Raw genomic sequence first — 12,209 nt, 5'->3', positions numbered from 1 at the left:
TATAGAGCAACATGGACCACCATTACCTAAGATGCCAGTGCTGTCCATGAAAATCATCGGAGTAACTTCAAGAGCAAGCCCTGTAGTCAATAGACAGTCATTATTAAGTATTGAAGGCTTAGGTGAGCCGAAGAACATAACAGCGTTAATAGTGAAAGGACTGGTTAAACCCTTAATCATAGGAGCTGATTTTTTTATTAAATTTGGAGTGGTTATTGATTTTAAGCACTGGACTGTACACTCCAGTGACAGTGACCGACCGGTCAATGTAGCAAACAAATGGCATATTCAAGGGAAATTTGTCGGCCTATTGGAAAGCGAGCAATTGCCTAAACAAATTTACAGCAGTCACCAGATGGAAACTTTAACTGCAACGTCTGCAGACTTACAAAACGCACTACAAGGAGTACCTACATTGAATTCTGTACAGATGAATCAACTACTTTACGTACTACAACATAACCAGTCAGTGTTTTCAGATAAATCTGGTTTAAATCGATTTTACAAAGCTAAAATAAAGATTCACGAGGGCAAACCATTCCATAGACGATCTTATCCTATCCCAGTAAAATACCTTCAGGAAGCTACAGAGTACCTATGACTCATGCTTGATTGGAAAGTAATACACAGAGAAGCCAGTCCATATGCGAACCCAATCGTCTGTGTAATTAAGAAGGATGGCACTGTACGGTTATGCCTGGATGCAAGGAATCTTAATAACATCACAGTGAAGGACAGGGAGAGCCCTGTAAAGACCAGTGAGATACTGCGGCTGTACCAAGGAGTGAAATACCTCACAACGTTAGACTTGTCATCTGGTTATTGGCAAATCCCACTTGAGTCAAACTCATGCCAATACACAGCCTTTCTCTTCAAAAATCAACAGTATGTCTTCAAGGTCATGCCCTTTGGCCTATGTAACGCCGTTGCAGAATTCACTCGGCGCATGGATGCCACCCTAGGCCCAGAGTGTAGAGGTTTCGCAAGAACATATGTTGACGACATTCTTATAACATCTACCAATTTTGAGGACCATTTATGTCATAACCAGACAGTACTAGGCAAATTATGGCAGGCTGGAATGACAGTAAAAATTCGCAAATCTGTATTCTGCGGCGAAGAGATGCCCTTCCTGGGACATATTCTCACTCCACATGGCATCAAAACATCACCGGATAAGCTAAGAATAATACAGGATTTTGTACCTCCAAAGAACATTAGACAGTTAAGAGCCTTCTTAGGAGTGGTACGTTTCTACCGGAATTATTCCAACCAAGTGGCCAAATTAGCTGTGCCACTTTTCCAACTGTTAAAGAAGAATCACATTTGGATCTGGACTGATGAACAAGCTCAATCATTTGATAATTTAAAACCCTTATTTTTACAGGAACAAGTTATTAATCACCCAGTACAGGGAAAAGAATTCCTTTTGTATACTGAAGCTTCGGAATTAGCCCTTGGCTGTAAATTATCACAGTGTGACAGTGAAGGTATTGAAAAGACAGTGGCTATGGCTAGCCGAACCCTTAACCAAGCAGAAAAGAACTACACCGTCACAGAACGAGAGGCCCTTGCCATTGTATGGGCCCTACAAAAATTTCGAGATTTATTGTTGGGTGAAAAAATTAAATTGCTCACAGATCAGCAAGCACTTATATGCCTTAAGGCTGGGAAGTTATTTGGAAGTAGGTTGACATGGTGGTGTTCAATACTCCAAGAGTATAACATTGAGATCCAGCACATCAAAGGAACTGACAACACCGTAGCCGACTATCTAAGCCGCATGGACGAGTTGGAAGGTACAGATGTACGCTCTGCACATCGAGATCGCGAGTTCTTGGTAGCTCCGATGTCTACAGTCAATCTACCCTAGACTTCAAGAAATACTAAAAGATCTGAAAACCAAACAACTGCAAGATGAGTACTACAAACATATTTTACAACAGTTTCAACAGCAACCTATTGAGCATAAAATACATCAGCATTTTTGTTTATCACCGGAGAAACTTTTATTTGCCCGTACTAGGAATATGAGTGTGTTTGATGATCATTGGAAGCCAGTTATTCCCGTTGAACTAAGAACTAAACTGATATGGGAAATTCATATTACCCTCGGTCATGTAGGGAGCAAAAAACTATACAAAGCCATAAGTAGACAATGTTCTGGCCAAACATGTCACGTCAAATAACACAGGTGACGTCATCGTGTGATTTATGCCAAAAGGCTAAACCGAACCCCGAACATCTACATGGGGAGCTGCAAGCCATAATTCCAGATAGGCCTCTACAGTTGATATCGGTCGACCTGTTTGGGCCCCTACCCCAATCGAAAGGAGGAGCCAAATATGTGTTTGTACTATTCGACGTTTATTCAAAATACACTCGCCTGTATTCTATAGCTAATGCTACAGCTAAAACTGTATGGTCGTGTTGTTATCATCACATTAATGTCTCTATGTACAACCATCTTCGTATTCACCACTGGGTAGCCACCATCAGGAACGAGAGGATGTCTGCCAGAGGAGAAACTATCCGGACGACGCAGAGACAGTGAAGAAATAATATTTCTTAATCTTATGTAAAGAGGTGCCCGTGAATATATTTGGTTAGGTTTGAAATAAACATGCAAAATAAAAAAAACACTACAGACCGTATGAAATACAGCAGTATTTTATACTTGGCAGGGACGGCAATCTGTACTGTTACACTCATACAGAGTATTTTATGTTAATTGTTTTGATTAATGAGCATCAAAATCGTAATTATGTTTATTGTATAAAATTAGTACTGTGATATGTAGAAACAAATTTTGCTCTATGGCACATGATATATCTTTGGTTAAGAAAAAAGAAAACGGTTGTTATTACATGAAATGGAGAGTAGAAGGAAAAACAGGAGAAAATAAAAAGTGTGTGTTCATTTGAAATTGTGATGATTATTTTATAAAAGATATAAATTGTTATAAATTTGGTGTTCCAGACTATATCAATAAGGACCTTTATTACTCACTCAGTGGTCTGAAAGTAAGTGGTCTTATGCTCGTTACGTAAGTAGCTAAGCCGGCGCAGAAATTTTTCTAATATTCATCAAACTAATGTAGTAAATTTAAATAGTTACTGCTGAATCCAGTACACTGGTGTCTTCCGTAAAAGATATAAATTGTTATAAATTTGGTGTTCCAGACTATATCAATAAGGACCTTTATTACTCACTCAGTGGTCTGAAAGTAAGTGGTCTTATGCTCGTTACGTAAGTAGCTAAGCCGGCGCAGAAATTTTTCTAATATTCATCAAACTAATGTAGTAAATTTAAATAGTTACTGCTGAATCCAGTACACTGGTGTCTTCCGTTTTAACACCAACCACAAGGTCACTTTCATCATCGAGCCAGTGATCATCACAAGCTTGATCAGGATAATTAATTTTATTACGACGTATTTCGATGTAATTCGATGTGGCTAAATGGGACTGAGTCGGATTGTGTAAAGTTTAGTGCTGAAAAAACGATTGGTTTTTAGATAGTTCTTTAAAACGCACATGGTTCGTTAGAGACTCAACAACACTGGAAGCCGAAGGTGTGATTTGTGATTAAATTAAATAATCTTCTGAGAATGCGGATGATTCTGAAATTTTTAGCTATGAGAGTGGCAGCTCCGATGAATCAGACGAAGATAAAATGACACGAAAATATAATATAGCTTTTATTATTCATCCGATCATTTTTCAATGTGTTGTTTAAATTATTTTGTAATAAATAAAAAAACATTATACATAACTATCATCCATTAAATATTGTCTTCATTTTGTTATGAAATAGTTGTTAGTTCACGCCTAAATTTTCAAACGGTAAAGAAAATTGGATTGATATCACATTTCCAAAATATTTAATTAATTACTAACCTATTGTAGTAAACTCAAATGTTATCTAATGTATTTTAAAATATTACCTCCATATTTTTATTTTATTTTATAAAAATGAAGACAACACGATACTTGACAATATAATTTTTATTATCCTGATATGATTTCGAATGCAACTGCGAATAAATTTATTGATTATTATTTCTTTATAGAACTTTTTAGTCATTCTTACTGCTTCCGCCTTCAGTTGAGCACCTTACCTATCGACGCATACGAAAATATTTTGAACGACGGACATCTGGCAGACTGCATCCTTGTCTGATGAATGGTGCGGTGCGCTCTTTCTCGCTTTTTTGTAAAGTTGACAGTTAGCAACTCCAATTTGCGGACACTTTCACACAGGCAAACATATACCATTGTATAGAGAAAAAAATAGCTTTAATTTGATATATAATTCATTAAAATAAGTAATGAACGTATAGATTTAACGAAGTTATACCTGTTTACACCTGGTTGACAAGAGGTTGCGGCCAAGTGAGAAGCGGAAACCCAAGCTTATTTGTTCTTTACATACTTATCTATTAAATGAATTATATAATATTTTTAAAACAAATGAACGAAACAGTAAAGATAATAATTAATTTAAAATAATTGTGGCCATATTTTGATAGGAAACCCAGGAGAACCTTATTTCTATATTAATAATTATTTATAAAATTTGTATTTTCATTAACTTTTATATCATGGACGTAGAAATCAAGCGGTGGGATATTAGACTATCAGTACTGAATTAATTTTAAAAAATGGCAACTGTAATAATGCATCCAACAGCACATCTTCTGAAGTGTCTGAAATCTATCAATGCAATATGTCTTTGTACCGCCATAACGAAGGCCAATTTAATTAAAAATATAAAAAATATATGTCTCAAAAATATAAAAACAAAAGTTGTGTTTCATCCAAATATACATTTTACGATTTCTACTTTCTAGTTTCCCCATTTTTTTCGGCTCTGTTTCACCCGCCATGTTGGATTTTTGGTTTTCCTGTAGTTGCAGATATTTTATGAAGTAATATTTTTAAAAATGAGATGACAGAAGCAGTTTACAGCTACCTTCGTTTGTAAATACAGAGAATGAACTTATTATAGGAAACAACAACGCAATTAGTCGGGCAAACCTTTTAGTTATGAATATTGGTGCAACCTTTTAAAAATATCATGAAAAATAGCATGACGTAATTTGATATAGAATAAAAAATACAAAAATTATGTTGTTGAACATCCAAAGAAAATGTCCTTATGGGTTCGTAGTTGCGAAGCGCGTTAGAAGTGAAACTTCACAAACTGGTTGTAGTTCTACGTGAGCTCACTACCGGCGCTGCAGGCAGCGCTACTGCTGTTGCCATCTGTGTTTTCGACAAGTAACTTGGTGGCTAAAATATGATACATTAATGAGCGATTCGGGAGGATTTAGTGTCGTTGCTACTACAATACAGTTATAGGTTACCTATTTGTAAGGAATGCGTTTTAAAATTAATAGAAAATTCAGTTTCTAGAATAATGTGTGTAAAATGGAATTGACGTATCAGAAGCCACAAGCCAATTTTTCGGTGTAGCCGTAGAAGTGCAAGTGGAACAAACATGGCGCCAAACAGCAATGCAGTTACACCAACTTTCTGCAACGCTCTGAACGTCGCACTTATTTTCGTTACGCTGCGATGACGTCGTCGCCTCGACTCAGCCCGGAGTTGTCGGCGCGATGTTGGCAGCGCCGACGGGAAACCCCACTACCCCGCTCGGCCGGAGAAAGTATCGCACAGGAGGGAGTTGTTCGCTGGAGGAGTTGCAGTGGGGGGACATGACTGGACGGACAGCGCGCGCGGAACAGGGCGGGAAGCCACGGTGTACACTTTTGAGGTCAGTGTTGGCGAGGCTGCGGCTACACCCGCTCGCAGATGAGCAGGCAGCGAGCCGCGACACCGCGCCGACGACTCCGCCACGAGACCCGCTTCACCCGCTCCACAGGTAAGAGAAACATCGCCCCGCCCACCATTCCAGACCTACGACACCGGCGTTACCGCACGAAGCCACGCTAGAACGCACACCGACGCACATTATCACGACGTTCTCATTGTTAGACACGCCCTTAAAGACACGAAAGCAATTCATATGATCCAATTATACATCTTTACGTATCCAATGAACATAAGACTCCAATTTATTTTATGCGCCTGGAATAAAATTAATTTTGCAGATCTCTAATGATGAGTACAGAGGGAATCGTGAATAACGACAAAAAAGAAATCCGGAGCTTCATCAGTACTAGTGTCAAACAATTATTGTAACTTTACACCATTTTAATATATTTTCGTGATCTTACGCCAGTAAAAACCTAATACAATATATATATTGAACAAAAATTGTTACCATGGAAGATTATCTTAACTTGAAGCCTATCCGCGTACAAAGCACCAACATGATTCAAGCAAGTTTGGTTTTCAATAGATTACATAAATACGCAACTTAGGAAAAGTGAAGACTAGTTGCTCGTTATCATTTCTATCGCGTGTTGGACTACTCAAAAGTTTGCTGTAAAATTTATAACAGTCATTTCATCTAAATATAATTTGAAATAACTTTTCTGAGAAATGTGACTAAGGGTAAGTTTTTCTCCTCACCCCCTCCCCCCCAAAAGTTGTGATTGAACAACAGAACTTAAAAAAAAAATAGTGTCATACGGCGAAAGCATATATCCCGTCCTTTAAGTTTATGAGATCTCATAGCACGTTGTATGTCGAGTTTCAACGCAAAGAGCGTTTGTTACGTACACTTAAATACGTTCTGTGTCAATGTACTGCTTTACATTTTATAGTTGAGGAAAAAACGCGTATTCGTTGAAGTACTATCGTTTGCAAACCAAAACACACAGAATCGTTTAAGTCAGTTGAATTAAATAGTTGTGTCGAGGCAAATCGTGAGCCAATGTTGGAGCAATGCGCAAAAAACAATAATATGTCTAATCCACCACTTGTCTATGCTCCCACAGCCTGCACATGGCACTGAGGTGTGCAAAGTGCTTTATAGCACTATTGTCCGTTACTGGAAAACCACTGGAAAAACTGTTGCTGGGTCTGGCTTCCAATAGCTTTCAAGAAACGTCACGCGTGCAAATTCAAACATTTCACTCATTGTTCGCTTAGGTGTGTATACGTGAGTGTTAAAATGCCTTACACGGGCATGTACAATTCTTTTTAAAGGAAAGTTAAGGTATGTATAGCAAAACCTCCGGTGTTAGAATTATGTCTCGCCCTCTTAATTTTTTTTTGCTGATTCCAAATTTTATGAAAATTTGTTTCATAAACATGACAGTTGGGCCTGATTTATAAACTACGCAAGGAACGCAACGTCGCAGACGTCACCAACCCTACAACTAAAAATTGCATAACAATACAAAAAATTTCTTCCCCGAGCTTCTTTTGATAGTTAATTTTATCAAGAAAACAAAAGAAAATGTCATCTTTCACCATGTGAAAGGTTAATAAGTGCAAAAATTATGTATATAATAAAAAGAACATCGTTAACTTCTACATACATTACGTCTGCGTCTTCTGAAGTTTTCGGAACACTTCTTTTCAAATTTGGCCGTCGGAAACGCAAGCCTAAACGCAAGAAAGTAAGTAGTTGAACAATACTTGCGTTAGGTACCTTACTGCACCAAACGTAGTTTATAAACCGGTACTCTATAATATGATTGTTGAAGATTTTGCGTCTTGCGCTGTTTACAAACCAGGCCTAAAACCTAATTTATATCCATTGCTCAGCTGAAACAACACTAAATACGAACTTCATGTGAGTTGTACTATGAATGCTTGCCTGACAGATTATAAGTATTGGTTTGTGTGTAATGCTTATATAGTGGGCAGGTCCAAGCTTAAAGGTTCCATAGTTGCACGCAGCACGACAAACAGGGGTCACGGGACACTAAATTGTTGTCAACCTGATTGACAGCAAGGAAAATATTTCAAACAATTTGCATTCAATTATAAATGGGATAAATTTTTATACTTAAGTTATTTGGAGGGCTCGTCGCTGTTTTTGACCTTTTTAGCTTCGCACCAAACCTAACCTCACCAGTCCTTATTTAAATATGTGATAATTTTTTATGATTATTTTATTTCCAGGGTTCATTGTAGTTTTCCACCTAACTTCGCGAGCCAGCTAACCTTACCGATCCGGTAACAGGTTATGGAAATGTTGTACATATTGCCAACACCTGGCAGCGCACCTCGAACCGCTAGGTGTGGCAAGGGTCGCGGGTTTGAACACAACACCCTAGCATGACTCGCTCATACCCCTGGTTCTGAGCCTACTTTCACCTAGGTGAGGCCCGACCTCACTCACCATGTTGAGTTTAGGCCTTGTTTGCTGGCTCCAGACTTGTTTAAGGTATGCATTTAGAAACACGTCAATGCCCAGCTGTAGGAACACAAATAATGAACATCTAGTGAATGACCACGAAGTATTTAGCCCAGCAGTTCTGTGCCTAGCGCGTTGAGGTGATTGGGGGATTAGATGCGCGTGGTAATATCGCCCTAAGCACTCCCTAGCTCGTTGGCCTCAAACACTTAAAATAGTTCCAGACACGTGGATTGTTAGAAGTGTTAAACTCTTTATTGAAAAGTGATAACATTAAAAGACGCTCTAAAGTACACATTGGTTATTAAAAACTGCAGGCTACAACAAATATATGTACTGGGTGAGTGTGAATTCGACCAACAAATTCAGCAGCCGGTTAATCACGACAAATTACGTTGAAAACCTCTATACGACTTATGGTCTTAAGGGCCACACACAGGTCCCGAAAATCCTCAGAGGGCAAACTGCGCAGACCAGGTCCGCGGGATGCTCGGAGCGTGTGTGGCACGTGACTGCGCAGTACTGTACCTGAACGTGTGTGACACGCGATTGCGCAGTAGTGTACCTGAGCGTATGTGACACGCGACTGCGCAGTAGTGTACCTGAGCGTATGTGGCCTCGCGACACCAGTCCAGTGCAGTTGGTGCTGCAGATCATTTCAAAAAATCGGTACAGTGAAATGGCTACGAATTATGTAACAAATTATATACCACGTGAAATAACAGAGTTTTTTTTTTTCACTGGTTATCCACTGGCTATCCACCTTGCGTCACACGACACACATCTAATCGATAGTCCAATTCTGCCCATACTCGACCCAGAATATCAGGAGTGATAGTAAGAGCAGCTGCTACGATGTGGTGTCTCAATTCGTCAAGGTTCTGTGGTAGAGGTGGAACATAAACACTATCCTTGATGTATCCCCACAAGACAAAATCGCAAGGTGTCAAGTCCGGTGATCGTGGTGGCCACGGGAGAAGCACTTGGTCAACGACCGCCCCACGGCCCATCCAGCGATGTGGCAACGTCTCATTCAGATAATACCGTACCACATTGTGGTAATGAGGTGGAGCACCATCTTGTTGGAAGATGAAGTCCCTGCTATCAGCTTCAAGTTGTGGCATAAGCCACAATTGCAGCATGTCGAGGTAGGTGATACCAGTGACAGTTCTCTCAGCGAAGAAGAAGAGGCCATAAACTGTCTTGTTTGACATGGCACAGAACACGTTAACTTTTGGCGAATCTCGGACGTGTTCGAGAGTTGCATGTGGATTCTCTGTCCCCCATATGCGTGTGTTGTGTCGGTTGACTCTTCCTGAGAGATGAAAAGTGGCTTCGTCACTGAAGATTAATTTGCTTGCAAAGTCATCGTCATCAAGACGGTTCTGCATGGCAACGCAGAACTGCAGTCGGAGCAATTTGTCATCGTGGCTGATGGCTTGCAGAAGCTGCAATTTGTACGGCTTCACTCTCAATCGCTTACGAAGAATTTTCCACACTGTTGGCTGAGGGATGTTCAATTATGCACTAGCCCGATAAGTTGACTTCTTGGGACTCCGCACCATCACGTCACGTACACGATCCACTGTCTGTTGTGACACGCCTGGCCGACCCGAACGTTTTGCGTCGCACAAACAGCAGTCTTCCTCGAATTTCTTGTACCACTTCATTATGCTATTGTAAACTGGTGGTGTTTTGTTAAACTTGCCACGGAAAGCTCTTTGGACACTCACTACCGATTTGCTACGGGCGTATTCAAGCACACAAAAGACTTTTTCTGCCTGGTTCGCAGCCATTTTCAGCAACTACATGCACTAGCAGCCCTGTCGGTTGTTTTTTAAAATAGCTTTTTGGCGCTACATTCAAAAAAACTTTAGGAGCTGTTCTTTCACGCGGTATTTAATTTGTTACGTTATTTTTTTCCATTTCGCTGTACCGATTTTATGAAATGTTTCACGGACATTATAATTACCCTGTATTAAATGGAAATCTCGAAACGCAGCAAAATTACCTCAGTATGGCGGCGCTTCCCCCTCCACTGCGCGCAATGCGTCACAGTCCTCACTTAGCGTAACGAATTCTTTGATCATTTAGCTATCCAGTGGTGTAATTAAATTTTGGATGGAGATGATAGCTATGTAGCTGCAACATCAAACTGTATCGCACGATTTTGTTATCATTCGTTTTTTGAATTGTCTCCCACTATGGAAGCAATTTTAAAGACGTATTCACGTCAAAAGAAAACGCATACGCGTTTTTAGTCGAGATATTTAAAACCACTGAGTCAAATGCCACAAGATACACTGTAGTAAAAAATGAATAAACACAAGGAGTGCTTACATGAAGGAGATAAAACAACGAAAAGGAACAACGAAGTCGGGAGATGTAAGTGACGAAGTTTAAAAACATAAATTGTGGTACCTACTTAAGTCTATCAAGTAAAAAAAATACCTACTAAAATGTACGTTTTTAAATTATATTTATCGCAACTATTTAATTATATTTCTTTAGAATAAAAATGTTCAGCTCCAACTTCAAAGACGTAGCCTTGGGAAGCACTTTAGACCATAAGTCGTAACGTATAGATTTTTTCAACTTATTTTGTCACCATTAACCTGTAGCCGAAGTTAAGTTTGTCGGTAGAATTCAGACTCTCGCACACACACACACACATATATAGTAATACAAATTTACATCTTCATCGTTTGTGTAAATTTACTACATGATGCAGTAAAGTTAAATGACAGTTGTGCTAAATCCATATGTGCATGCATATTTAAATCTACGTACCACGGAATAAATATACACCAGCAGATGCGGCATACTTACCAAATAATTGCAATAGTAATTTCACACTACAATAATTAGATTTTTTTTAAGTTTGCCACAGTTGCAGTACAGACATACTGACACGATATGGTTCGATATACCACAAAAGCTATAGCTTGCGACACTTGTTGATATCTAGATTAGTAGGTAGGTTTGATATGAGGACAGGGGCTGGAGGCTGTGAATTTGGGAATTCTCGGCGCCCATCTTGGATTATGTTATTTCCAGTGGCCATCTTGTAATCGAGAACCTCACTCCCGAACGTTGCACAGCCGTCGAGTGCTCCACTACTGCATGTTGCACTTTTCATTGTGGAGACATTGCCATCGAGCGTCCCACTTCTGAATGTTGCGCTTTAAGTTATAGTAGCTTCACCATATTTACTTCGTCTGCTGAGGGCAGCCATCTTGTTTTCATCTGATGGATGTCACCATCTTTGTTTCTGATGTTAGTTCCTAAAGTACACTAGTGCCGCTCTTCCTCATGCATGTAAAATTGATTTTCTATTTCCTACCAGTGCTATGAAATTTATAGACCACAAAAATCCACAAATTGTTCCAAAATCCACCAACTTTTCCAAAAACCCACAAATATTTGAATATGTAAGACATTTGTGTTTATGATGTCATTAGTGACCACCATTTCTATCTACAAGACAAAAACTATATAGCATCAATATGTATAGTTTCAGAGATATGTTACCATATATCAAACTAATCTTCTCAACGTTGTAGATTTGAAGGTTACATTTATTTTAAAGTAGTAATACTTTTTAATTTAATAATACTTAGCAAATTAATAACTGTTCTTCCATCATATTTAATTTAATTAATGTTTTACAACACCCCAGAGACATCACACCATCTTATACAACAGGACCAGAAATTTTTATTCAGATTCTTTACTCACAAGTTAATATTTTTTCAAACTATTAATGTATATTCTAAGCAGGAACGTGTTTGCATATACTTGTTTTAAAAAAAAAAGCACGAAAGTAGTTCCAGAAATAGAGCGGTGCAGACGACCTTGGCACCACTAGACGTGAGTGGAGCGATGGGGGGCGAACTCAGTGAGACAATTCGCCATTGAAGGGTACTGCTCGT

At 39.1% G+C, this 12,209-nt stretch overlaps 2 protein-coding genes across 3 annotated transcripts in view; one reads left to right on the top strand and one right to left on the bottom strand.

Moving 5' to 3' along the window:
* Positions 1-12,209, bottom strand: part of LOC134529296 (flotillin-2) — a 413,942-nt gene that overhangs the window by 206,561 nt on the left and 195,172 nt on the right. The window lies entirely within an intron of this gene.
* LOC134529295 (glucose dehydrogenase [FAD, quinone]-like) overlaps positions 5,676-12,209 on the top strand; it is a 38,687-nt gene continuing 32,153 nt past the window's right edge. The window contains exon 1 of the mRNA XM_063363202.1: positions 5,676-5,886. The gene's annotated coding sequence lies outside the window, so the exon portion shown is untranslated. The remainder of the gene's footprint in view (positions 5,887-12,209) is intronic.

This window comes from Bacillus rossius, chromosome 2 (assembly GCF_032445375.1).
Source record: "Bacillus rossius redtenbacheri isolate Brsri chromosome 2, Brsri_v3, whole genome shotgun sequence".
In the NCBI taxonomy this organism is placed as follows: domain Eukaryota; kingdom Metazoa; phylum Arthropoda; class Insecta; order Phasmatodea; family Bacillidae; genus Bacillus; species Bacillus rossius.
The sequence above is the reverse complement of the archived record's forward strand: the minus strand, read 5'-3'. Positions and strand labels throughout refer to the sequence as shown.